Here is a 5,730-nt window from a genome sequence, read left to right on the forward strand (position 1 = left end):
CTTTGCCTTTCTCTGATGACCAGTGAGGATGAGCTTCTCTGTGCACACCTCAGCCATTCTAATTTCTCTTTTTGTGAATGGCCTATTCCTATCCTTTGTCCATTACTTTTCCTGTAAGTTTTCCTGTTTCTTGCAGAATAATTTACAGGAGTTCCTTAATTATGCTAGGTATTAGCCTTTTCTTGGTGGGCATATTTTCCCCTGGTTTATCCCTCAGTTGTTAATGCTGTCCATGGTAAAGCAAAAGTTTTCATTTTGGTGGTGGCAAGTCTATCATTTTCCCTCTTGTGGATTATGCCTTGGAGGCCATAGGAAATCCTTTCTTATCACACAGCTACTGTCCTACATGTTGATTTATTGGTTTTATATGTTTGCCTTTAATACTTAGATATCTATTTGGAGTTTATGAATATGATATGAGGCTGAGATTCATTTTATTTTGTTATCCATTATAGAAAGTCAATTTTTCCACTATCATTTACAAATTATCTAGCCTTTCTCTAACGACTTGTGATCTTGTCTCTCTCACATACCAAGTTACCATATATAAATGAGTGTTTTTCTGAATTCCTCAACTTATTCTACTTATCTGTTTCTGTATTGGTATTACCTTATTTGAATTACCATGGTTTTGTAACCTGCTTAGTGCCTGTAGAGAAAGACTTTCCCTTTGTTGTTAGCCTATCATGGACCTTATTCTTCCCTATATATTGTAGAATCAGTTTGTCAGGTTCCAATATATGGACTTTGACACACTTGACAGCAGTTCCAATTTTTACTGGAATTGTATCAAATGCATGATCATTTGGTGGAAAACTGACATTTCTGCAAAGTTAACTTAATGATAAGTTAATGTTATCCCGTTATATAGCTGTTATCAAAGTATTCAGGTCTTTAAAAAACAAAAACAAAAGCATTAAGTGTTAAGTTTTTCTCCTTAAAGCTCTTGAGCATTCTTTGTTGCATGTCTAGCTAGTGCTGCTATAACAGAAATACCACAAGTGGATGGTTTTAACAAACAGAAACCTATTCTCTCACAGTTTAAGAGGCTAGAAGCCTGAACTCAGTGCACCTGCTCTAGGGAAGGCTCTCTCGCTCTGTCACTCTAGTGGCAGGTCCTTGTCTCCTCACTACATCTCTGGGCCCAGTGTTCCTTGGAGATTTCCATGTGTCTTAGCATCACTCTTCCCCTGGGTCTGGGAGGTTCTCAGCACAGGGATCCTCGGTCCAAAGGACACACTCTGCTCCCAGCTCTTCTTTCTTGGTGGTAGTGCGATCCCTCTCCTCTCTACTCCTCTCTCCTTTTCTCTTGTAAGATAAAAGATGGGACTCAAGCAAGGGTGTGATTTGAATACGGGTTTGACTTAAACAGGGGTGTGACTTGAGGCACACTTCACACTGATCTTGCCTCATTAACATACAGAGACTAGGCTTTACAACACATCACAAAATGGAGGAAAACTACATCTGGTCACAATATGGAAGACAATCACACAATACTAGGAATCATGGCCTAATCAAATTGACACATGTTTTGGGGAGCACAATTCAATCCATGACATTGGGTTAATTCCTAAATACTTCAGCATAAATTGCTTAGTATATCCTATTTTTATTATATTTTCAGGAAGCTAATTATTTTTGGAGAACCCATCAGAACTTTATATTCTCATTTTACACAAACTATCCTTGTTTAACTCTCTGATTAGGTTAATTAATTTGCTGATTTTCTTGTTTTCTATGTCAATGATCATGATAGTAACAAAAATTTTGCCTTTTTGCTTCCAAGCCTTATAAACCACTCATTTTTCCTGTCTCATTGCATAAGCCAGGGCTTTCAAATGCCATTTTGAATAGCAGCAAGGCCCTAGGGCATCCTTGCCTTATTTTTGATTTTTAAAAGGATGAAAAGGTTTGGATTTTAGACTCCTGCGTTAGAAATGCTCTTGAGAAAGATCCCTGCAAGTGAAGGCTGGACTGGAGTGGGAAATGAGACAGAAAAAATGGATCTTCTAGGAATCATTGCAGGAGTCCAGGTGAGACATGATGTGGTCCAAAATGCGGCTGTGGAGATGAGGGCAGCAGAAAAATTGAGAGGGAAGGAGAAGAACTGAAGGAATTCTGTGACAGAATCTACTCAGGGAGTAGAGTGAGGAGTCAGGTTGGAGCTCTGTTTGGTGTCTAGCTGCCTGGATGCACCGATGGTGATGCCATTCACTGAAGAAAGGGTCAGGGAGGAACACATTTGGGAGAAAAGCTAGGTTCCACTTCAGATATATTTCCTTACGGGGTCCTGTGAAGGATCCAGCGAGGGGTGCAGCCGGCGTCTGGAGGAAAGAATAAGGAGCTCAGGGCAGTGGTCTAGCCTAGAGAACAGATTTCCTTCTACTCAGTATTTGTTAATGTTCACACAGATGTGTTAGGCACTGTTATTACTATCAGGATTATCTGCACAGAAGTAGGCGTTAAAACCAGGAAGTGAAGCATAAAGCGTTGAGGTCGCAGCCCTGCTGACACCAGCAAGAGGGTCAGAAGGCGCCAAAGAGAGACTAGCAGGAAGGGTGGCGTCGAAAGAAGTGAAAAGGTCGAGTACTATGGAGAAGGGAGAGGTTCTGCCAAAGATGCAGAGTAATGCCAGAATGAAGCTGCCCTTCGGCGAAATGTCCGGACCTTATACAGTTCCCCCTCGCGAGCAGCGGCTCGCGCACCGTTGGCTCATACCCACCCGCCTACCTGCCTTCAGAGGCTCTGGTACCAGCCGTACTAGCCCAATCCTCCCTAGAGTGGCTCCCACCCCGTGAAGCGCCTGCGCACGGCCCGCCTACAGCCCCTTTCCGGCCCCGCCCCATCACGGTGCGCGACCTGCCAAGCTCCTGTTCCTTGCCCAACCTCGGTTTGGCCCCTACGCGACGCGGACCTTGGCAAGCGCTTGCACCTGGGACGTCGGGGTAACGAGGGGCCCACGCTTCGGGCTACTGGATGGGAATCAGGGCGGCGCGAGGACGCGCTCCAGATTCCCACGCTGTGCAGCCGCAGCCGCCTGGCTTCAGCCGCGCGCTCTGCGGAGCGAGGCGGGGCGGGGCGGGGCCTCGCGGTCGCGCGGTGGGGGCGGGGCCTGGGAGACACGGGGTTGGCTGGGCGGGGCCGCATCACGTGTGTAAACAGGCCGCACGTGGAGCGAAGCCTGAGCGCAGAGGGCGGGGCTAGCTCGGAGTTCCGGGAGGGAGAGAGAACCAGCCCGCTGGTGCGCGCTGAGGCTCTGGCCGCCTCTGAGGCTGGAGCAGAGCCGCCCTGGAGGCAGCATCCAAGCCTCGGTTCCCTCCTGTTAGAATTATGGCGGCAATGGCCAAACTGATGTCGGGTTACTAGTGCCAGGCCCTACAGTAACCATATGAAATGAAGGAGCCTTCGTGGCGCATCGGTTAAGCTCTCGGCTGACAACCCAGAAGCCCTGTGAGAGATACGGTAGTCTGCTTCCATGAAGATTGGGGAAAAAAAAAAAAAAACTCTGTAAGAGCCATGGTGGTGCAGTGGTTAAAGCTCTTGGCTGCTAATCCACAGGTCTGCGGTTCCAACCCACCATCGGCTTTCCTGAAGAAAGATGAAAACCCTGTGGTGCATTCCACTGGGTCCCATAGGGTCGCTGTGAGTTGGAATAGATGGCAACGGGTTTGTTTGGGGTTTTGGTAACCCTGTGAGATGGGCACTAGCCCATTCCCCAGATAAGGTAAGCAGTAGAGCTTGGAAGAGTTAGGAAACTTGCCAAAGCCTTGTGGCTAAAAACTGGTAAAACCAAAATGCAGACTCGGGCAGCCTGGCTCCTGCGTGAATGGGCTGCAGTCTACACTCCAGGGAAGATTTATGTCAGTGGGCTGTGGGGTTGAGGCCCTGCCCTGGCGGCCTGCCGCTGACGCTCGGGACCAGAACTGGTCCTGTACACTCCGTGAGGTCTCGGTTTCCTCTTTTGTACAGTGAGGTGGCCGATTGCTGAGGAGGCTCAGAGGCAGCACTCATCAAATTCGCCTGGCTGTGGCAGGGTTAGACGTAGGTGAAACCACGGCCCTGCATCGCTGCTCACCTGACGACCCCTCCCTTCGGGACCCCCGGCTGTCTCCTCCCAGAGCTGGAGGTCGTCAGCGCCCCCTGCAGCGGGTGGCTCCACGGGCACTGACGGCCTTCCCTGAGCATATTGCCCAGGACGCCCTCCTCCTGCTTCCTTCCGTTCTTTCTCTTCCTGCTCCTCCCCTCTTCCTCCTCCTGTGCGAGCTGCGTAACCCAGAGGCGCGGAACGCCGGAGTTGGTTGTGGCCCGGAGCCCAGCGGAGGCAGCAGATCGGACTCGCAAGGCCTGGGGAGGCCGAGTTGGGTGCTGGAGTGCTGACTATTTATAGGAGGAGTTTGTCTTGGGCGAAGGAGCTGAGCTGCAGGGAAATAGTGAGCACCTTCTCTGGGCCATTGTGGTGGGGCATTATCAGGCCTCAGTCCCAAAAAGCCAATCCGTGGTCCTGGCCCCTGGGTTTGGGGGTTCGGATGAGGCTTAAGGAGCCCTGGTGGTACAACGGTTAGCCACTTGGCTGGTAAGGGAACTGTGCTCTGCAAGAGACCCCCACACTGCCATGGAGGCATTTCTGACTCAGCAACTCCCATTGGGTTGCTAAGGCTGTATATCTTAAGGGAAGTAGATTGCTTCATCTTCCTCCTGCAAAGCAGCGATAGGTTTGAATCCCCGACCTTTTCTTTTTCTTTTTTTTTTTTTTTTTAATTGTGATTTGGGTGAAAATTTACAGAGCAAATTCACTTTCCGTACAGCAGTTCACATACACTTTGTATCATGACACTAACCACAATTTACCACAATGCAGCCAACAGCTCCCCTCCCACTTCCTCCCTATAGTTACCTCTTCCCTGTGTCCTTCCCTCCATACTCTCCTGCCCCCTGAGCTGTCTCCCTGTGCATAAGCAGCCCTTCTTTCTCCCATGATTGTTCTCTCCAAGGAGTGTATCTACCTCAGGGACATGTTCAACTCATATACCTATCTATTGTTGGCTGGAAGCCACAGGTGTGGTTTCAATTCCAGACCTGAAGGGCAGCTAGGGGCCATAGTCTCAGTGGTTCCACCAGGCTCTATCGGACCAGCAAACCTGGCCCCCCCCCCTTTTTTTTTCTCCAAATGATTTTGAGTTTTGTTCCACATTCTTCTCCTGCTCTATCCAGGATCTCCTTCATAGATCCCCTTCCAAGTGGTTGACATTGGTAGCCGTGAATCCCCAACCTTCTGATTAGCAGCCAAATGCCTTACCTACTGTGCCACTGGTGCAGGAGACAAGACCTGGCAATCTGCTCCCTAAACATTCAAAAAAAAAAAAAAAAAACTCACTGCCATAGGTTGATTCCAGTCTACTCATAGCGACCCTTCTCTGGGTTTCAGAGGTGGTATCTCTACGCAGCGCAAGTAGATTGCCCAGACTTCCTTCTGAGCAGTGGCTGGTGGCTTTGAACCGTCAGCCTTCTGGTTAGGCACTATGCCACCAGAGCTCCCCCACTAAACATTACAGCCTAAGGAAACCCCGTTGGGCAGTTCTGCTCTGTCACGTGCGATCACTGTGAGTGGGCTTTGATTGAATAGCACATAACAACATGAATGGCTTCGTGGGGTATCTGTCTGGTATAACATGTTGATGAGTGGCTTCGTGGGGTATCTGTCTGGTATAACATGTTGATGAGTGGCTT

The sequence above is a fragment of the Orycteropus afer genome, unplaced genomic scaffold (assembly GCF_000298275.1).
Source record: "Orycteropus afer afer isolate SDZICR_OR568_19922 unplaced genomic scaffold, OryAfe1.0 scaffold00009, whole genome shotgun sequence".
Taxonomy (NCBI): Eukaryota; Metazoa; Chordata; class Mammalia; order Tubulidentata; family Orycteropodidae; genus Orycteropus; species Orycteropus afer.